Genomic DNA, 24395 nt, shown 5'->3' with positions numbered 1-24395 from the left:
TAGGTTATCAGAAAGTATGTGTTCATTTTAAAAACGTATCGCCTACAAGAAATTCCAATTTCTGGAATTATTAAAATTATAAGAGTGAATAAAAATATAAATAAATCAAAAAGTAAAGTTAATAAATATATTTTTCTACGGCAATATATATATATAGTACCTTTACATAACCTGCAAACCATTCTACATAATGCAGACAATATGCGTCACTTCCTTTCACTATATTAACACAAAAATTAAATTAATTTTACAAAATGCAATAATATCGATTTCATCAGCATAAAAAATGGAGCATGAAACGTGCGTAAATCGCCGCATTATCTGCGATGGACATTCACCTTAAAAGTGTTTTAAATCTCTCTTACTGGAATATGATGTCCCTCTCCAGAAATTCGTTTCCATCATTTGAATAACAAAATTTTCTTCGATTCGCTGTGAACATGAATGCATTCAGAATTTGATTATCTCTAATTAAAATTATTAATTAAATTAAAAATGAGAATAAATTTACGATCAGCATGTTAAAATATGTTCAAAGGTTAAATAAATTTAAGTTTAAATAAATAATGCATTATATTTCTTTCCCGGCTATATGCTTTCTTCTTCTGGATTTACTAAATTAATTAAAAATTAGTATGAACCTGTCAAATTTTAAAATATTAATACTCTGCGTAGTACTCTAACACTATAATCCATGTAAAAAGGGTCGATGTCTTCCGCTAATCCTAATCATAATTCCGGATTTTGCATAAGAATAATTTTCATTAAACAACAGTTTTCTTTAAGAATAACTGAAATGTGGTCACCTACTACTCTTCTATCGATTAACATTATTATACGTTAATTTGTATTCTGTTTTATTTTTCATTTTTTAATTAATGTTCAATTTTTTTTAAAACCGTTGTTTTTTAAAACCGATTTACCTTTAATGTTGATTTTACGCGAAATTTTAGTCGAAGATATATTAAAATAGTAATTACATTAATAGTAATACTTTAATAATGTAAACGGAAAAAGAAAAAGGGATTTTTGAAAATGAAAAAAGAAAAGGGATGTTGGTAGACCTAAAAAAGAAATCTTAATCAATATATTCGTTATATTCAACGTTATATTTTACTATCTGCTTTGTTTGTTAATATATTTTAAATTTGACAATTTAAATTGTTTTAATAACTACGGGTCGGTTAATACAAATTATTCATACTAAAAATCAGCCTGATTCTTTTAATTAATCTTAAGTCCAGCAATTTTCTTTCCCTTCTATCGTCGGAACTAAGCATCGGTACAAATATAGAAAATAATGATTTTTAACCAATCAAAAATCTAAGATATCATATGGATAAAAAAAATAATAAATATTTATAATGTTCATTTTTACTAATTTAAAAAAATAGAAAAATTGGAGGCTTATTGTAAAATCTTATAAAAAAGAAGTTGAAGAAGAAGAAAACGAAATAGATTAAGTTCTCCTATCATATTTTATAACTATTCTAAATTCCAACATTTACAAATAACGAGGGATTCAAATTAAAAAAAAAAAAAAATACATAATAATTAAATTAACAAAAATATCATCGGTGTAACCTACAAACAACAATTAAGTCAACTAATTAAATCTCATTCTACATGCCAGGTAAGTTATGACAAATTTATTATTGAAAAGGTAATAATAATAATAAAGGAATGGGCCATTATAAATGGTAAACTGTATTAACAATAAATCTGACCGTTAAAACCACGTAAGTCTATTTGAAAATTGTTTCAAATTTTATTTTTTTCTACGACTTGCCTTTTGAAATCTTTAACTAAAATTTATCAACAATTCGAAACGATAAAAAAGAATTGAACCTCTAACACGAGAGAAGGAACCCCAGTTTGAAATAACAAGACTATTTACATCAATGCTCGTCACTTGAATTTTTTTGTTAAAATCCATCTTGACAATAAATCATCATGTAAAAATAAAAATCTGATGTAAACACCACAAAACTTCCTTGTACGCCTATTAAATTACAGCTACACATTTTCTGTTTCACTTCGTTTAAACTTATTTCATTTGAAAGTGAGATACGAGTCTCCCAATTCTTTAATAAAGTAGACAGTTACACAACTGCAGAAATATTAGTTTTTATTAACATCAAATATTAATACAATTATTAATTCAGCAATCCTAGATGAAATATTAGGGTAGAGTAAAAGTCCCTTTATTACTCGTATTACTAGATCAGTATTATTTGTATCTTCGTGAGTTGCTAATTAACAAAACTTTCATATTTCTGGTGTATCGTATAAATAAAAGTTAATAATAATTAATAAATAAAAGTTAATAATAAACAATCATACACGAAAAAGAAAGATAACATGAAGAAATATATCTCAAAAAAACGACAAAAAGTTGAATATGATGAGAAAGAAAATGATAAGAACAAGGGAAAAATAAAAAATTAAGAGAAGATGATAAATGTAACAAAAATAAAATGTTAAAACCAAAGAAACAATAAAAAGATTAAGAGAAGATGATAAATATAAACAGACAGAAAATGTGAAAACTAAAGAACGTATACACAAATTAAGATCAGAATTTTATCGAACCAAAGAGCGATTAAATGATTGGCAACAAAAAACAAATTAAATGATCAACTCCGACTTACGGAGAATATTATACAATATCAGACGAGTAATGAACTAAAAGATAAGAATTTTTTGCAATTTATTAAAGATCGGGCATATATGCCTCAGTGTATATGTAGTTCCTGTGAGGGTCTATTTTTCGGTCAATCTGTAGCTAATTTTAATGTAGATTACAGAAATTCCAGAAAAATTATATAGAAATTAAACTAGAAAACCAAAAAATAATTGATTCTAAATTATAATTTTCAATGAATATTAAATAATCTGATGTATCACACAATCTATTGCATATACACATATGTAATAATTCGTATTAAATTACATATACACATTTTTAAAAGTACATAAAATTTTATTTCACCAATAACTTCTAATCTTTCTAATATTTTTTATTTTATTGTTATTACTGAATTATTATTTATTTTAAAACTTTTTTTTACAATCATGGATTAGTAATTATTAATAAATCAATAAAATATTTAAATTTAAAAAAAATAGATGAAGTCTATTCGAACATCGGTTCGAACCGATGTTCGAATAGAACGTCACATTTGAAAGGAAGTCACAAGGGAAGGCTTGTGACTTCCAAATTATTTCATTAATAAAAATTTTATTTGGTTATAACTCTGGAACCAATGAAAATAAATACCACTTATGAAAGATCGTAGAAAAGCTTTTAGTGAGGGCTTTTTACAGTTAAGAAAACCCAAAATCCAATTTTTTCTGGATATTTAGCTTTTTTGGACACTATTGGTTCAGTTGATTGCAATTAAAAGGAAAGGTGCAAAACTAGATGTTACACTAAATCCAAAATTTCAACATTCTACGGCTAATCGTTTTTGAGTTATGCCAGATAAGTACATACGTATGTACAGACGTCACGTCGAAACTAGTCAAAATGGATTCAGGGATGATCAAAATGGATATTTCTTTTGAAATCTGAAACCGAAGTTTTTCGCGATCAGAACACTTCTTTTGGTTCGTATAAGGAAGTAAAAAATAAAAAATTACACAAAGAGAAGCGCAAGATTGTTCTAAAGTTTCCTGCCCGTCAAAAATTTAATAATTTTTCAAAAGGGGGATCAGTATTTTAAGAAAAAAAACAAAAAAAAAATATTAACGAATCAATTATGTAATTGTAATGTCTAGTTTTTTCTTCTAAAAAATAGGTTCTTTCTTCTCAAGTTTCTTTGGTAGCTTATATAAAGTAACTAGACGTAAATGTGAATATTTAAAAAAAATGAAACTAAGAACATTTGCCTTAGTTTTGAATGGAACGTAATGAAAATCTGAACATAGAACTCAGTACTTATTTACAGACGTAACTTTAATCATACAATACACAGATAGCGTCCGCTACGAAAAATTACGTCACACGCTTACCTAAGACACATAATTCGCTGTTATCTGGAAAAGTACTTCTAATTCTGATAAATGAAACACCATTTTTTTTTATTTTTTAATAGAAGCTATTTGATGCAACTCTTTGATTTAGTTTTTTTTTTAATACCCGTTATCAAACCTTGGCAGCCGACCGACCTGCAGTTACTACTTTGTCTAAGTTGAACAAGAGCTGGTTTATTCGGAAAAAACCACGCCTTAAAGAAATTCGGTCCACCTACACTGTAGTTACTAGACCTTAATTTGAGTATGAGTTATGGAAGCCGATGCTTCTCTTGATGTCTTACCGTAGGAGCTAAATACTGTAGCATTTTTCTTCTAACAATCTTAAATAACCCTGTGCTAGTATATAGATTTTAAAGTGCATCCTGACTGCAAACCTTATCTCTCAAATAAGAAAACTTAAGCGATCGTCGATAGACCCGGATTTCGAAGAGCTCAGTTCTTTATAAATGATTTTGATAAAATACAAGACTAAACATCACTAAGTAGTACAAAAAGATAAATGGACCATCCTATAAATTTAACTAAAAGATCGGTAAAAGAATCGTTCGAATCGGGCCGACAGTTCTTATATTTTAAGCGAAGACGGATATTATGATTTATATACGAAGTTGTACGATGTCGTACGTACGGAAAATAATTTCACGTGAGTCGAGTAGTATATAAGACTTTTCATGCACGATACCTCAATTTTATAAAATTAAATTTTATTCAGGAAAAAATTAAAGAAAAGGGAAGAAAGAATTAAAGCGCATAAAAGGAAAAAAGTTAAAAGCAGAAGGATATGATGTAATAGTAGGATAAAATCCTTATAAGATAGGGATACACAACACAATAAGAGCAGGAGATTCAAGATATAAGCAAGAGAGAGAAAGAACAAGATATATAGACGGAGTAAGCAACCAGTAGTAAGAGTGAAATAGTAACAGAACAGTAGCATGAGTCGGGGGCCAGGGTATTGCATCATTCAACCAATGCGTGTTGAGCATTCATTTTTAAAGTCTTTTGTTTATGAATAAATCACGGGCGACAGCCAACTGTTAGGATGACTAAAGCTTTAGTCTGCCGTTTTGAAAATAAATATTAATATTTAACGACCTTCTAGTTTCAAAGCTTTTGTGACGGAAAAGTTTAAAGTGAATATCACATTCTCCCCCAAACCCGACTGCAACGGCCGCCCGCGCTTCCATCGCGCAGCCCTACGCTCACGATCTCTCTCTTTCACCCTTCTGCTACCCCCGCGGACCCATTCCACGGACCTACAAAACTCGGCTGACAATCCGCTTGTTGCTTTGCATGTATCCCTCTTGAGTAACAACAATACGCGTATAAATCTAAATCTCTTGCGGAATTAAACCGCAACTTACCAGATACTTCCTAAATAACAACCAACAGCGACGACAATAATAAAACAACAGCCGAAATATAACATAATTTATACCAAAAACACTTATTTCTAAATTAACTATTATATGCATTGTAATGTTATGTCGCAGAGTATAATAAATATAACAAAGCCGCTAGAATTATTCAGCTCATCGAAAAGCAACTAAATATATAAAAATAACATAATAAGTAAGCGCAAAATACATACCTAACAAGATATAATCAGAACAGCATAACAAATAATAATAATGATGTGCAACAGCAATTGATTCATTTAAAAAAAAAAAATCGTTTTGAGGTTCACTTTTGATATTAATTTTTTTACTACAACACACAATACTTTCGATAAACAAAACAACATTACAGTTTGAAGCCTTACGTTGAAAAAAAATCTCTTTCGTTACGCCGGAAGGCGGAGGTAGATTTCACCGCTGCTATAAGTAGGGGATAAAAAAGATTTCCACCTTAAAGTTAAGAAAAACTTCAAATTTACTCAATACGAAAATGGTTGCATACGAAAAAAAGTTGTTTCAAAAATTGTTTCAGACAAAAGTTTTAGGTAATGTTTAAAGGACCAACGATCACTTTAAACCGATTCGATACTGCGCCTATTAAGGGAGGAATGATTTTTTTTGTCTTTGAAATTCCATTTTTTCCACCCCCTGGGCTAATGATTGGTGATATAAAAAAAAATTACTTAGATAAGTTTTAGGCCCTTATTCAAAGAATAGTAGGAACTCTAAACGAATTTAACACTTTACTTAATAAGAAAGTTATAGCGATATTTTGTTTTTTAGAAAAAGCCAACCCATTTCCACCCTCATGGTCCGATTTAGCCCATTAACGAACTCGACCGAGAATTTGGGTCGTTATATTTTATGTATCAATTTTGAAAGCGATTGGCGCAAAATTACGGTAGTTGTGCCAACACACGATAGTGCCCACACGAAAATGAAATATACATATTTAGATATGTATATTTAATTTCTCTCATTTCGATGTATAAGTATACTCATTTTTCATTTCGATGTATGAGTATATATAAACTTTTGGACTGACGGTGGTTTTGGGAGCTGATGGATGTGAAACGCGAACATATGTCGAAATTTTCCAGAAGTCGTATCATGTTACCCATTACAATAGCTAGCTTTCTTTTGAAATCTACCTACATATACCTTAACATCCATCAACACTTAATCGATATGTTTATCGATTTTAATTACTTACGATTCTAAAAATGTAATACTGGGAGAGATCATAAAAATTACCAAATATTTTTTATTAATTTTTCGACACAGCGTAAATTTGAAAATTCTTTATTAAAAGATTTTTTTTAATTCTTTTTGAAAATTAAAAATCAGCATCCAATTATGATGAAATTTAAATAAAATTTAACCTAGAGGATTCAGTTAACTGGAGGTATACTAATATTTCAAATAATTACCTATTATTATTTTATTAACTGCAGTTAATTATTAAAACTAGTTTTCTGAGGTTCTAAAATACTATATATTGTAGAAAAAACAATCTGTCAATCAACATGGGAAAAATCTGTCGATTTATTTGAGCTGTCAGTGCAGATATAGGATGGATGCATTTTACAGGCCGAGTTCCTTTAATTTCTTTGACATTCTTAGGGGTTTTAATGTATATTTAAAGTTCTAGTTCCCGATATGTTATGAGAACAGTCTTAACTACCGGTTTCAATTAGCGGTTAATTGTAACTACAGAAAATGAGAGTGAAGCTAATATAAAATAAAGTCTCTTTCTTCCGCTTGAACGCGTCATGAAGAACGCTAAAACAAACCCCAATACAAAATCCGCCTAAGGAACTATTTCTTTTCGAATAATTTAAAATGAAAAATAGGCCACTCTACTTAATTAAATGAATAATCGAACTAACTCTCAAAATTTTAAGTAGTATTTTGATGGCTCGTCCTATTTTCAACCGTCAACTGCAATTTTTTTCTTCCTTATAAACAATGGAAAATAGGTTTTGTATTTCGTAATATACATAAGTACAGAAGCCGATAAACGTAGTTCCAAATTACACTGAACAACGTAGAGAAAATTATTTTTTGTAGTTTTATCCGAATTGCAGTTTTAACAGTATACTGAATAACATTTCCTATTAAAACCTCATTGAAGTGGTAAAATCTTTTTATATAAAAAGAGACTATCTACTTACCAACAATTGTACTGGCTATCCAAGCGTTTTCGGATTATTCCTCCATCATCATGGATTACTGATTAATTATGGATTTTATAGTTGTGCATACAAATTTTTATAAATGAAAATAAAATTTAAAATTATTATGTTCATAACAGTTGACTGTCAGTAGTTAAAATAAGTCAGAGTTAAAAGAGAAACCTCTTGTCAGTACAGAACAGTTGTAAACATCTTACTAACAAGACGTTTTTCTTTTAACGCTGACATATTTAAACTATTGACAATCAACTGTTACGAAAATAATAATTTTAAATTTTATTGTAATTTATAAAAATTTATATCCACAGCTATAAATTCATAATTAATCAGTAATCCCTGATGATGGAGGAATAATCCGAAAGGGCTTGGATAGTCAATACTCATAATTGTTGGTAACTGGGTACTCTTATTTTTAAATACATTTTATAACATTAAAGGTGCTAGATGTTAAGAAAATTGAACCTAAAATCTTTTTGTATGTACGTTATAACATCCTCTGGTATTTCTTAAATCCTTAAATACCTATTGCAACTTTCTTCTTCCTTCGTTTGTTTAACGAGTATAAGTATAAAATACTACACCCACGTATCGTAATAACCGAAAGTGTTATAAACTATAAATTAAAAAAAACCGAAACAAAGATAAATACAACAAAAGCATTTACGTAATTAAATCTTCTCAGCTACGCACGGATAACTGTGATCGATGAGGACTATTGTTATTGTTGCTCCACACTGATTACACATGTACTTATGGAAAACGGGTAATTTTCCAAAACTGGAAAAAAGAACGGTACATTTTTTTATAGCGGTAAAAAACCACTAAAATCTGAACGAATCCCAAATCTAAGGTACAATGAAATACTTTTATGTTATAATTAAGTTTAAAACAACGTCTTGTTTGTCCGTTGTAATATATTAATATTGTTTATTGTAAGACATGAATATCTTCAATAAATATATGTTTGCCGATTTCAATAACCGATTAACTTCAATACTGTTGTTCTTCAACAGTCTATCGGTATTTTTTTTTAATATTTTTATTTAATAGCTAATACCTAAAAGGAAAAAGAAATTTTTAAACGATTTTTTTTTTTTAAATAAAAGTTATTATTTTTTATTAAATATGATAGCTTGTTATTTTATTTCAATAATGATAAAAAATATTTTTTTTTTATTTAGGCCGTAATTTAATAATATATTAATTGAAATTCCAATTGATGGAATGACTTTTTAAAATAAAAAAAAAAATTATTAGTAGGGAATTGAAATAACCAATTTCTACATGGAGTAAAAATTAATATCATGTCACAGTTTTTCGCTTCGTACAATTTGTTCGGAATTTCATTGCTAGTGATATTGTTATTATTATTACTATTATTGGCAATAAGGGTGTAATATATATCTTAAACGTATATGCATAAAAAAAAGCCCGTACCACCTGTCGTGTTGGCTTTTGCTACTGTGCAAAATTGTTTTTTTATTATTATTTTTAATTTCTTTTTTTAATGTATATAGCTCAGGATAGCAATTTTTTCAACGATTCTACTATAGCAGGAGACATTATTAGTCGGTCGTTTTATTAAAATCGGTTATCACACCATTAACCGCCGACTTAATTGGTCGATTGCGGCAGCGGTCGGTCGTTGATGTTCAGGAGGTGCCTAGATGGTTCGTTGTTTTAAAGCGGATGGTATGCACGATACGATGCGTTGCAATAAAGTTGTTCTTTATGAAAAATGTATTATTTTTCTGGACCGCAACTAAAATAAACGGACGTACATGTGTACTGTTTTTCCCCCTCCCTGCGCACGTACGTACGAACAGATCTCGCGCGCGCGGTCGCCTGCGATATCATCCGAGGTGCGATATCCTCTGTAATTGGATTGATACGGACCGGCCCCGAACCCCGTCCGCGGCGCCCTATACGTTACCAATATAATTTATATTAAAAAAAAACGTGGTATTCCCTGATGCTATATTACTGGTAGCCGTCGCGTTTGATTGGATTTCTGATGTCACTGTATTTGGGAGCGCGGTTTCCAATTTCCCTGCTGCCATTAATTATTGGATTTGCTCGGTGGACGCGAGCGCCCTCTGCGCCCATACATCATGCTCTACATAACTCCATGCGCTAGGGAATCGCTCAAAAAATATTACTTTTGTTATAATAAAATTATAAGCATTCGATCCTCCACTCGACTCTTCTCGTCCTATACCCTTCGTGCTCGCATACCCGCCCGTCTTCCTTCATTTTCCTCTGTTTGCTCCTACGATGGATACCCTACCTCCGACCTATTCATTACTACTACACCCTAACCTCCCCGATCTATTCTATTCCTAAAGCCCTCATTTAACTTCCTTTATCAAAATAAAGGTCAAAACCTTTGACCTCTATTCGCTACAGAAAAGAAAAATTACGTCGTTCATATTTTTATATTATACTTCTAAGTTCTTATTAATAATTTTCATTTATATCCTTTGTAATACAACGGATTATCGATCGATTTATGCTTTTTGTACACCTAAGGGATAAATCAAACACAACTAATAAAAGAATTTTAAATCACAATATCTTTTAAGATTCCTGTAAAAATTTTTACGATTTTTTCCTGAAGTTTAGGAGTTTTCATTCCGTATCAAAATGGTTGTAAACCCGTTTACGCTTCAGTAACTGGTCGTTTCAAACTTAATCCGAACTATCCAAAAATAATACCCTTATCTAGATAGATTCTTATAAATGAAATACCCGAAACAGAATGTCATGTTACAAGAGCACTGAAATTAATAGTAATTATAAGTTTATTTTTTACATATATCACCTTTAAAAAGAGCTTCTTGGGGTGTACAAACACAATCTGATAACTCGACCTAATTTTATTTCATTTATCCAGATGATTATTTCAAACGGTAAACAGACATAGATGCTCACAAAAATATCACTACAACAATAAAGCAAGAATATATTGAACTATGGATAAGGGACATATCCATATAAGTGAGTACTGCATTAAAATTACAATAAATGGCAGGAAATCTTCATTTTGAATTGAAATTATGTGTTAAAATTTGTGCTATTCGTGTTGTAATGTAGATAAAGATATAAATATTTTCAATCAATGAAAACCTGTTCGATTTACGGAATATTCTAGCGACTTAATAACTTATTAATTTGAAAAAATACTTTTTTTTGTTTCTTTCAGAAGGCTTCACTCGAGTTTTAACAGAAACTTATTTCAATTTTCGAATACTTGGATTAAATTAATTGTCATAAAAGATAATTTGTTTTAAAATTGTCAACTGAAACAATTTTGCGGAGCAGCAGAAAAATCAGTCAAACGTACCTTAAAATGCATGCATTAATCCCGCTGAAAATATTATTGATAATAGTTTTTTCCAGTCAAATGGTAACGTAAATATTAAATAAAAAATTAATTGAAAATGTATAAAATCTCATTTAATTTTGATTTTACGGTGACAAGTACTGACAACCGCAAAACAAAAAAAATTAAATTCATTTTTTTTTATAGAAAACCTTCCTACATACTTCATTCTACAATTCCCATGACAACTCGCCTTTAAAAAAAGGAAAAATTCAAGTATGGCGATTGAGAACTAAATTTGATAATAGAAAGGAAAATTGGCAAGAGAGATCCAAAATTCTCTCTTAAAAAGACCGGTAGTATCATCAAAACAGCCCAAGGTGCCCCTGAGCACTGTTTTTATGTTACCTAAAAAATAAAATTACACTAACTTTAATGTGATATAATTATGTACCCGTATAATTAAAGTGACGTAACTAAGTATTACGGACTTTTTTAGTATTTTCTAGAAAATAGGGCAATGAAGACCTACTTATCGCCCGATATTACGTCATGTATGTAGTTTAAGATTTCAACGATGAGGCTTGCAAAATTTTCATCCCAGTCTGGATCGCCAAATTTGAATAGGTCTTTCACATAAACTAAATTTAATATTTTAGTATTATTTTATCCAAAGCAGCAAGTGAATAGAAGTATTTCCGGTCCAAAGTTTTGGAGGCTTTAATTTCCGACCCAACTGTCAATCGGAATATTGGGAAAGAAACGCTCCTGTTACATCAAATGGGATAACGAAAGTTCAAAATTGTTAATTTTAGCGTCCTTTTACGACATCAGAAAGACAGAGGGCGTTGAAAATTTGTGAATTATATGTGTGTGTGTGTCCACGCTCAAAATCTCAAGTTCTCTATTGACTGGATCGATAATAATTAGGTTAAAAAAAAAATATTAGGGGTTTTAATAGGGTTTTATAATAAATTCTCAAATACTTTTAAATGCTCAGACTCGAGTTAAAAATCTACTGGACAAAAACAGAACTTTACTTTCACTAAGATTAGTGCATTTTAAAGCAGTTATAAGATAAACCTAAAAAATTATGTTATCTTAAAATGGCAGTATATATAATTTTGCTGTGTATCTGTGAAGTTTCTATTTTCCTTATATAGCGAAACTATATGTACACAGTGAAGTATTATTACACTTTTCATCATTTTACGAAAATTTATAACTTTTCATTATTGTTGATAATGAACATTTATTAAAATGATAAGTTTAAAAAGCATTAACAGCATAACAAATAGGCTAAAGAACAACAAACCGAAAACTAACCGCATTTCAAAACTCTAATATTTAGGGCAGATCGCAGTATATAGATCACAACACACTACTAGCCACCCCTCATTCGCACGCGATATGAACTTCAATCAGAGCGTTCCATTTATACGATCCCCTTTCGTTCTACATTTCAATGACTGTTTTAACAGTCAGTAATGGGAATTCTACGTCGTATGATACGTCTTTTATAAACAGGCCTCGGCTATAATTTTTTTCTATTTGTCTGTTTATTTCTTAAAATTTCATTCAAAAATGTCACGCGATTTATAAACTAAAAAATATGTTGGAGAAATGCGTTCAAAATATTTTGAAATATATACAAATAAAAAACATAAATTTCACAAAAATAGAAAATCTGATGTAGACACCACATGACTTCCTTGTACACCTATAAATTACAAATACATTTTTTTTTTAATTAGAAGTTCATAAAAATTTTATTAAATTAATAACTTGATATTTTTCATATTCTTTTTTTATTGTCATTATTGAATTATTATTTATCGTAAACTTGTAAATTTTTTTTATAATCAGAGGTTCATAATTATTAATAAATCAGTATATTTAAGAAAAAAAATAAAGGTAACAAAAAATAGATGAAGTCTGATTCGAACCGATGTGCCTTACCTTGTAAGATCCAAACATTTCATTAATTAAAGTTTTATTCCGCTACAATTCTGGAACCAATGAAAATAAGTACCATTTATGATATATCGTCGAAAGCTCTCAATGAGAGCTTATACTGCAATTAAGAAAAAGTCCAAAATCAAACAAAATTGGATTTTGGGCTTTTTGGACACTTTTGGTTCAGACGATTGCAACCAAAAGGGGAGGTGCACAACTAGATGTTACAACAGTCCTAAATCCAAAATTTCAACATCCTACGGCTAATTGTTTTTGAGTTATATTTTTGAGATATATACGTACGTACGTACAGATGTCACGCCAAAACTAGTCAAAATGGATTCAGGGATGGTCAAAATGGATATTTCCGTTGAAATCTGAAAACCGAAATTTTTCGCGATCACATTACTTCCTTTACTTCGCACAAGGAAGTAAAGAACGATTTAATTTTAAGAAATCCTTAAATAATTTTAATAACATCTGTAAAAAACGTACAACAGATGATTAAAATACAGGAAAACAGATAGAATTAAAAGTAACGGAGATAAACGCCTCAGAAGGGAATAAATTCATATACAGATCAGATTTAGATCAGTAGGTTTGGAAACGCTTCATTAGCGAGTTACGGCTACCGAAAGATTTCGCCCGGAATTCAGGTCTCCAGGTGAAATGAGGTCGTACTGAAATTTTTAAGACGTTAATTGAAGGATAAAATCAATAGTTTCCTATGGTTTTTGACCTACAAATTGAATAAAATAGGTTCGAAAACTACACCTTCAATATTTTCATGATAACCGAAGTAAAACTTAAAAGTTTGTCGTCTGAAAATAGTTTTTTTTAGGTTTGCAATACAATAATTTTGTTAAATAACTAATAAATGCGTAAAATTTTTTAACAAAATTTGTAAAAACTTAACTCTAAAGTAATGATGTAAATAATTCCGATGAAAATCAAATAAACATTTTCAAAAAATCATATTTTACTGAAGAAGAAACAGAAAAAGAAATAAATCAAATGATTTACACGTTGGAAATTATTTATTTTCTAGTATAAAAAAAAACAATTATTGTTATTTAATTTTATTTAATAATATCTTACAAATTCTGTTCAAAATGATATCTTCGATAGTTAAAATAAAATCTAATGTATAGGTAAAATAAAATCCCGATTAATATTCATTTCAATAATTCTCCTTTGGAATTAACTTTTTCTGCGTAAAAAAGTTCCTTTAAATTACCCCCTATGGTAATAGCTCAAGGAATTTAAATCGGGGGACCTAGGAGGCCAATTAACTGCTCACCACGTCCGATCATCACGTCGGAAAACTTAAGTTTAAATGCTATATAACGTGTTGTGAATAATGAAATCCATTTTAAATGTAATATTTTATTGTAATATTAAGATATTGTATTAAAATACTACATTTAAAAGACATTTTAAATGTAGTATTTTAAATGTAATAACATTTACTACATTTTTTCAATAGGTACACTTCTAGCAGAACCGGCAATTGAGTTTGTAAAAAAAAAATCTTTGTACAAGATGCCCCAAAGGCGACTTTGAAAAGTAAATGGTCCTATTAACTGGTCCACAACCACACTATATATTTAATTAACGTTAAGTAATTAATTAAGTAAATACTATACCGTATTTGTTATCAGTTTTTTTATAAACACCTTCTCCTATTTTGTTTTTTTTTTTTAAAGAACAAATGAATTAATCAAAAATTTCCAGAATAACTCGTTCCATTTATTTCTTGTTCTGTTTCTTCTTCAGTAAAATATGATTTTTTGAAAACGTTTATCTACTTCGGATATCGTGAATTCTGCTGAAGATACAGTTCTAGAACCTATTTTATTCAATTTTTCTAGTCAAAAACATAGGAAGCCATTAATTTAGGCCCTCAACTAACGTCCTAAAAATTTCAATACGACCTCATTTCACCGGGAGTAGCTGAATTTTGGGCGAAATCTTTCGTTAGCCATAACTAGCTAACGAAGCGTTTCCAGTCGTACGTTTATTAAAAATTATTTCATTGTTTTGATGAGAGGAATGTACCTGTGAAGTATATCGGTTTCCTCGTGGGACAGTCTGTATATGTATTTTTACTAAGCCTATTTGAAAGCAAAATGTTAACCATTTATAAAAAAAATATCACAACTGCCACTAATTTACGAATGCGATGCCATCGGCAAAAACAGGTTTAAAAAGAAACTGAAGAAGAATTTTGAATGGAACCTACTTAGTAAATCTGTTTTTACTTCCTTGTACGAAGGAAAGGAAGTATTGTGATCGTGAAAAATTTCGGTTTCCAAATTTCAACGGAAATTTCCATTTGACCATCCCTGAATCCATTTTGACTATTTTTTAGTAGAATGTTGAAATTTTTTATTTAGGACTGCTGTAACACCTAGTTGTGCACCTCCCCTTTTGATTGCAATCGACTGAAGCAAAAGTGTCCAAAAAAAGCCCAAAATTCAAAAAATTTTGATTTCGAACTTTTTCTTAATTGTAGTAATAAGCCCTCATTGAGAGCTTTTCAACGATATATCATAAGTGGTATTTATCTTCATTGTTTCCAGAGTTATAGCCAGATAAAATTATAATTATTGAAATATTTGGATCTTACAAGGGATCTTATCGGTACAAATCAGACTTCATTTTTTTTTTTTTTTTAATTTAAATATATTGATTTATTAATAATTATTATTAACCTGTGATTGTATAAAGGACTTATGATAAAGAAAATTTCAATGACAATAAAAACAAATTATGAAAATAAATCAGAGGTAATTAATGAAATTCAGTTTTATGTACTTTTAAATTAAAAAAAAAATGTGTGCATGTAATTTAATAGGCGTACAAAGAAGTCACGTGGTGTCCATATCAGATTTTTTAAATTTATTTATAAAAAAAAAATACAACTGAATTCAATTCAGAACAAAACTTTACAACATATACCATTATACAAAGCACCGAAAAAAAAGTACTATTTCCACGAATGAAAAGAAGGAACTGGTCCTACATTTTTCTTGAATGATCAAGGAAAACTATGGAAATACCTTGATCGGAGCAGGATTAAAATGCGATCATATTAATACACAATAAAGTAATATGCTGGGAATGTAAACATGTAAGGGTTATAATACTTAAAAGCAATAAAAAGACGACTCATTACCAAAAGTTTTCTGTACCACATTAAATTGAGTATATAAAAACTCAGAATAATCAGTTACTTTCATACAGATTTGATTACTAGATCGTGTATACCGGTCTTCTATGGCGGTTGGGTTTCAGTTAACCTCACATCTCAGAAATGTTCGATTTGAGACCTTACGAGAATACACTTCATTCATACATCATTTACATTCATTCATACGTATCATCTTCTGAAGTAATGCCTTCGGTGGTTCCGAAGGCAAAACAGAAAAAGAAAAAAGATAATAATTTAATTTTATTTTTAGATAAAGTGAATGGAAGCTAAGATCTTTAGGTAATTTATTGAAAAAGAAATTGACTTAATGTAATAATCTCTCTTGTTGTTGGAGAGAGTGTTAGTTATGTTGTGCAACGCAAAAAAAGTCTGTTAACTGAAAAAATATAAGGGAGTTTTACTATTCTTTTCAGTAATAGATTATTATATATCTAAAAATTAAGGCGATATCTTTGGATACATCTTAGATTTCTGCCTGTATACATTTTTAAGCTACAGAGTGCTGAAAGTTTGTAAAATGTGTGTGTGTATATACATGCACGCTTAAAATTTACACACATATATACATGTTAAAGCACATTAACGGCGGCGATATTACATTTAATCAATTACTAGTAAAATATTAATCAGAAAAAGAAAATAATTTTTCAATTCAGATACTATAAATTAAATAACAGTAAGAATGAGTTTAGAAAAAATAAGTTTTTCTCTGATTAAAAATATACAAAAAAAAAGAAAAGTACTTGGTCGTGTGTAAGTATACAACACCCGTGCCGTACACAATACACGAAAACAAATGAGATAGAAAAAATTATATGAATTTATTATATAACACCTAAATACAAAATGCGAAAACATGCTGTTTAACGAAGTGTAAAGCTCATAATAAAAAAATAAAAACAAACCGACAAATGGAAAAAGTGAGTTTATAGCACACTTTTCAGTTATAAATTTTAGATGACGTAGTGGCACAATATTCTGTTATAAAAACTTTAATCTTGACAAAACAAGATATGAATAATGTTTCCTTACAAATATTTCACCGGACAATTTCATATACAAAACACAACATTTGCAGAATTCTACAATAACACGAATAACGTGCCTTCTAGTATATGACTTGTTTCTTTATTTATTTTTTATTCCACAAATATAAACAAACATTTAGCGTACATTTATAAATTAATAAATAGGTAATAGTCCCAAAGAATTCCACGATTTATTAACGGCGATCTAATTATGTATTTTTATACCAGAAAAATATGACGTAAAGGCAAAGTCCACACACAGCTACGTTATTAGACTACTGAATAAAATAAAATTTAATTAAATTAATGGTTTTTAAAACAACAGTACGCTTTTAAAAACTGTAAAAAATTGGAAAAAGTTAGGTGTAATACTCACGATATAACTTCATCCTGTTAAGAAACCGTAGAACGAAGGTTAAATCGACCAACACTTAAAAATATAAGCTTCTAAGCTAATTGCATCAACATAATAACATGTAATTCATCTTTCTATACAAGGCGTGACATATCTTTACCGATGAATTAGCTGTATATAACTCTATACTAACGGTAAAAAAAAATCTAGGGTGGTCTTATTTCGCCCTTCAATTAATTTTCTGTTACAAGTATAAAATTTCATTTCGTAACTGAATTTTTTTTTTCAAAGGCTAAAGAAAAATCTTTTTTTATTATTTATACACGATTTTAAACTCATTTTTGACATGAGGAAAAAAGTTTTATCTCATTAACTTCATAAAAGTTTTCTAATCTTAAAAAAAAGAAGTTATTTCTGTCAGGAATCATCTGTTTTAAAAAATTGTAAAAAGAAACTTCTACATTACTTTTGAAAATAGTAAATATAAATAGTAATAAGGAAAGAGATTAAAAAAAAGGAATAGTAAAATAACTATTACAACGACTTTGTTAAAGTGACATTTGAAAATAAAAAATTGAAAAAATATTTGTGTCAAAGTGGGCAACAGTATCTCACAAGAAAATCATTGTAGCACTGCTAAAGAAAGACCACAAATGTAAACGTTATTACTTAGTAAACAATATATTAAACAAAAATCCCTAACACAAGCAAAATTAAATTTTTTTTAGGTTAATAAAGAACTTGTTTAAACAACAAACACCCTATTTATGTAATTAAAAAAAGTAGGAAGGAAATACGTTTTTTTTACACTGTATTTCTGTAATGAAATTTCTCAACTCTTAAATTTGACAAAATCATCACATATTTGCTGTCTTGATTGCGACAGTCGGCAATGAAATTAAAATTTTTGTTAAGCCAAACTGAACCAAATTATAAAATAAAATGCTTTCGAGTAACCTATATAAAAACGTTAGGACTTGACGACCATCCTCAGTAATTGCTTTTGTTTTTACATAGTCATCAACTAGTGTTATTGAAGACGGTTTTATTTAATTAGGCGAACGCTTATTAAAAACGTGTCAAAAAATGTATATTATTTGACAAGTAATAAAAAAAAAAATTGATTTCTCATTTATTATAGAGAGACTGTATCTAAAATTGTGGACTGGCTGTACATTTTCGGATACTACGTGTTAAAATGAATAAAAAGTGTCTTATGACAAAATGTTGCTTTCGTCATCGTTTTCTTTCTGTCCACCACTTTGTGTTCATAAATGAAAAATTTATACCTCAACATCGGATTGAGGAATCACAAAAAAATTTGGTATACACATATCAAGTTGTCTAATAAATAAAAAATACAGTGTAAACACGTTCACAATTTTATAAAAGGCGGTCATGTCTTTCAATACATTAGATGTCGCTAATCCTTAGTTTTATAATATAATGTTTTATTTGAACAAATGAAACATTTTATTTTGAAAAATATGACAACTTCGAAATCGGTTGAAAAATAACAAACTTAAGATAAGTGTATGGCATGGCATAATTTTCTGCCAGATTTCATCTCCAGCTCTATTTAATTAGAAAGAAAGATTACTGTAGAACTCTTCTGTGCCAGAATTCTATTTACACATGAAGCTTGTTTCAATAAGAATGGTGTTGTTAAGCTTCGCGACCAACATATTTGTAGTGAGGACAAGCCTCATATTTTTTATCAGACCAGCCGTTAACAACGATTTCCCAGAAATATTTAGACAGGTATTAATATCGACTGTTCATTGGGTCCTATAGTTCTACCAAACCTTCTAAATTGGAGAAACTTACTTCAACCATCTGGTAGAAAATCTTCTACATTTGTTGGAAAATCCAACCTCTGGGTGTACGAGTAAATATGTGGTTTAGCCATGATAGCGCTCTACAACATTTCTGGTGGTTGATAACTGATCACCTGGATGAAAGGTTTCCTGAAAAATGGATAGTTCACCGTAAGACAGTATTATGGCTTTTATCTTTGGAGCCATCTAAAAAAATATTGTTTATTCAAGTCCAGACCTCAATACTGAGAACGTAAATCTGACAATCTAGAATGGATTTAATCAAATAATGAATACCCCAGGAGCGGAAAGACTATCTTCTCTCAGAAGAAGAGTACAGACTTGTGTAATTTGTAAAGTTTGTCATTTCGAACGTCTTTATTTTTCGAAGAAAAGTAAGGTATTACTTTCGGTCGAACGGTGGCAGCGGGGGGTTAATAAATATTTTTTTTTTTACGTTTTGAGGAGTACGAAAATGTCGTTCACTTAAATTGAGCCTTCCGTGTACACATATATATATATATATCCGAAAGTTTATTAGTTTGTTTGTATCAGGATCAAGCGAGAACTAACCTACCGACCCTTTTAAATTTGCAGGATACATTTGCATTATACTAGGAAAGGTTTTAGGCCGTAGATCAAAGCGATAGCTCCTTTGTGCATTGAAGAAAAAAAAATGGATCTGTTTAATTCATTATTATAGTTCTGTCACCATGACAACTAAAATAGGATGTGGAGTTTTCCTGGTCAAAGGTCGAGGTACGATAGTTACTACATATTGTGTCTTTTGTAATTTAGTTTCTTTTTTAGGTTTTTATAAAACCTGAATACCTTAATTTTTATTTATCAGTATTATTTTCAGAACCATGAGGTAACGAACCGTCTCGGGGGCGGAGCCCTCTGGATAAACGGGAATGGAGAGCGAAGCAAACTCCGACTGGCTGTAAATGTACATAAGAGTGTATATCAAATTTTGTGGCTAGAAAATTTCCGTAACTATTCGATCAGTTTCAGAGAAATTTATATATATTGTAGTAGTGTATCTGAAGTTGAGCGTGTGAAAATTTGACGAAGCTTGATTGAGTGGTTCTTGATTTACGCTCAATTCTAGATCCGAAAAATTTGATCTTACTTCCTTGTACGCCTGTTAAATTACATATACAGTTTTTTTTTAAATATATCAGTTCTGATATTTTTTTTAATTATAACTGAATTATTATGTATCGTAAAAAGGTTTTTACAGTCCGAGATGTTAATAATTATTAATAAAATCAATATATTTAAATTAAAAAAAAGCTAAAAAAAAAGGAGATGAAGTCTGATTCGAACTGATGTGCCCTTCCCCTTATAAGATACAAATATTTCATTAATTAAACTTTCCTTTGGCTATAACTCTAGAACCAATGAAAATAAATACCACTTATGATATAACATTGAAAAGCTCTCAATGAGAGCTTATTACTGCAGTTAAGAAAAGGTCCAATATTCAAATTTTTTTTGGATTTTGGGCTTATTTGGACACTTTTAGTTCAGTCGATTGCAATCAAAAAGGAAGGTGCACTAGTCGATATAACAACAGTCCTAAATCCAATATTTCAACATCCTACGGCTAAATGGTTTTTAGTTACGCGAGTTACACACGTCACACCGAAACTAGTCAAAATGGATTTAGGGATGGTCAAAATGGATATTTTCGTTGAAATCTGAAAAAAGAGATTTTACGGGATCACATTACTTCCTTTATTTCGTACAAGGAAGTAAAAAATATTAAAATGTTAAAATCAAATTAAAAATAGCGAAAACTCGGTTTTATTTTTTACTTTCACTTTGAAAAAACTATTACATACTTTGAAACTATTAAAAAAAAATAGTATGAGTATTAACAATATTAATAATAATTCAAATTAATTAATAGCATAGCATAATACGAGTAAATGAAGTATCTGATTTAATAGAAGTCGAAATGAAATCTGAAAGAAAATTGTCATACATTTTCTGTCATAAGTTGGATATTTGTCACCTGATTTTCAAAACCAAGGTGTAAATATTTGTTTATAATAAAATGCTTAATTTTTTTGAAGAAAAAAATAATATGATAAAATTCGCAAGTACTTAAAATAAATTTGTCAGTACTTTATATCTCGATAATCGAGATACAAAGGATTGAAAAATCGAAATAACCGCCATTATTAAATTTGTGAACGTGTTTAAACAGTAATCGATTACTTATCACACAACATTGAAATAAATATATGCACTAAATATTATTGTGGTTCCTCAATCCGAACTTGAGATATAAATTTTTCTTTAATACACACAAAATGGCAGACAAAATGAAAACGAAATAATTTCATAAGACTTTATTGTTTATTTTGAAATGTAGAATCCGAAAATGTAGTCATCTCACTATTTTAGGTAGACCTGTATATATTTATTAAATATGCAGAAGATTTTTGTTGCAAAAGTTTAAATATTAGCATGTTAATCAAGTAGTTTATAAAATTACTTAATCGAAAAAAGTTAAAAGTGTTCGGAAATTGCAGAAAAAAGACCACACAAAAAACCGTTTCTTTAAATTTAAACTAAGTAGTTTACAGTTTAAAACAACTTCATTTAATTTGTTGAATATTTTTAGTTTTTATACCAACTGGTTTTAAAATAGCTCAAATTCAGATGATTCTTTTTTTACGTTAGTCAGACTTCAGCCAGCACCTTATCTTACCAACACAAGGTGTACTTACTGATTTATCAAAAGAGCGTTAGAAAAACTAAGGTGTAATGTTTAACGTAGCATTGATTTTAAACGATTCTTTATTTTTATAGAAACTTTTTGTTTTATTTAACATCCTTCACGTAATAAAACTAATTTCTTACGCGATCAGTTTATATCAAGTAGAAAAAAATATTCTTTCCGTCAAAAAGTCTATGATGGGAGTTTATATAGATATGATGTAAAATTCTCTCTATACTCATACATCCGAGTTGATTTGATCGTTACATGATACGCCAGTAAACTTTGCAGTACGTATTGAATTAACCCAAACTACGAATGTAAAGTAAAACGATCGAACAAACCTTTACACCGATACACAGTAAAAATTATACAGTATATCTTGAAATTTAGCATAATAAATAAATCAAAAAGAAAAACTACGTACATCGATCGAGCGATTCGCATAAACAAATACGTTATCGCATCGCAAAACAAAAAGTCATTATACTTGACCGTAGTATATTGAATTTATGAAGATGAAGGAACGGGCAATAATTTACGAAGGGATTTAAAGGGAAAAGGAAACAGACGGTTTCGGTCCGAGTAAGAAGAGAATAATGTTCGGGGAAACAAGAGGGTAAAGTAATAGAGTTAAGCTTGTTCCGTTGTCGGACTTAAAGGAACTGTTTTTAAAAACGTAATTAAGGATAAAGGAGGTAAGGACTGAACGTACAATAGACGATGACAACGGCAACGTTCTTCCTTTGAGAGAGATATTAAGCGGGGTGGGAGAAGAGCAACAGGTCAGCGGAGGCATAACATTACTGAATTTCCAAGAGGTGGACATCGAACGATTCGGCCTTTAACCGCCTCGCTTCCTTAGCCTTAAGCGTTATAGGAACCGAATTGTATATCCCGTTTCTCCCCTCTTGTTGTCTTCTGCACAATCAACCGAAACATATTTACTTGTTTCAGACCTCTTACTGTACGTTCGTTACCGTCGTTGTACGTTACACAAACGGACGAGTTCGTCTTATATAATTTCAATCCTCGTAAATAGAATTCTGTCTACGTGGAATACTATTATCGTTCCTTTTTTTTATCTCTATTACATATCAAATATGTCCTCTAATATTAAAAAATGGAAAACAGGTTGCGAAAAAAAAGTTAACCGATGAAAATCTTCGAAATATAGAAGAAATGTAATTCCATTTGTATATTTTTCTTTGAACGAATAAAACGAAATTTAAACACAATATGCAAAAATAATGGATTAATAATATAATTACAACGCGTTTACAAATAATTATAATAACTTCTTTCACTCGTAATATTTTTAATACAAATTCAAAATTTTATTTTTCCTTTTAACTGTGAAAATAGATAAGGCATGTATATATTATACACAGATATTCGGTATTTAACGGACTCATAAAAATAATCACATACATATAGATGGTATATGATAAATGTATGGAATTATGATACTGTACCAAAATGGAATATTAAAAAAATGGATATAAGACATTAGCCTACAACAAAGTGCTCTTCTAATCCATCCTTTCTAAAAATAATTCGAGTAAAAGAAATCTAGTGGAATCATCAGGTGCCTGTTTTAATACATTTAAGTATAAAGGTGGCAAAAGTATTGGTATTTATAGATGTTTAAAGGGTCGCCTATTTCTATACGTACTAACAAGAAAAAATTTTAACGATCGCATCTGGTTGCCTAGGGCACACTTTTAGTAACATACTTTTACATTAGGGAGTTAATAACAATATTAATTAAAATGTTTCTTAATGCGTAATATCACCAATAGTACAGTCAATCTGTATTTTTATTTGAAAATCCTTATCTATCGATTGATGTTTTTTCCATATGTTAGGGGTGATGAGGGAAGCTTAAGTCCAGATTTTTAATATGCCCCTCCCATAGATTTTTGAAAAGCGTTTTTCTCTGAATCAATGCATTTAAGAGAAAAGTTTTTCAAACAAAAAATGTAGAGGACATTCTCCTCTACAATTAATGTTTGTGAAGTTATGCCGTATAATTTGAAATTGAAATACTAGGTGGCGCTGAAGTTGTAAAAAACGTGTTTTTCGGTTTTTTCACGGTTTCAAGATATACAGATATATAGTGATTGGGTTTTAGAAAACCCAATCACTTATGCGATAAAAAAGGGTAATATAATTAAAAAAGGTAATTAAACAAACTATAATATCAAAAAGAAAGCGGAGAATTTTTATCTTTAATTACTTTTACTAAGTATATTTAACATACCGATTTCGCTAACCCAGGACTAGCACTGGTAAGTATAATATAATCCTAATAATGCATATGTTAAGGCTATGGCATTGGG

The 24395-nt window shown here is 29.6% G+C and overlaps 1 long non-coding RNA gene across 1 annotated transcript in view; it reads right to left on the bottom strand.

Moving 5' to 3' along the window:
* Nucleotides 1-209: 209 nt before the first annotated feature.
* Nucleotides 210-24395, bottom strand: part of LOC142329368 (uncharacterized) — a 533988-nt gene continuing 509802 nt past the window's right edge. Inside the window, exon 8 of the long non-coding RNA XR_012757481.1 lies at nt 210-432. This is a non-coding gene — a long non-coding RNA (uncharacterized LOC142329368). The remainder of the gene's footprint in view (nt 433-24395) is intronic.

This window comes from Lycorma delicatula, chromosome 8, assembly GCF_047948215.1.
Source record: "Lycorma delicatula isolate Av1 chromosome 8, ASM4794821v1, whole genome shotgun sequence".
Classification (NCBI taxonomy): domain Eukaryota; kingdom Metazoa; phylum Arthropoda; class Insecta; order Hemiptera; family Fulgoridae; genus Lycorma; species Lycorma delicatula.
The sequence above is the reverse complement of the archived record's forward strand: the minus strand, read 5'-3'. Positions and strand labels throughout refer to the sequence as shown.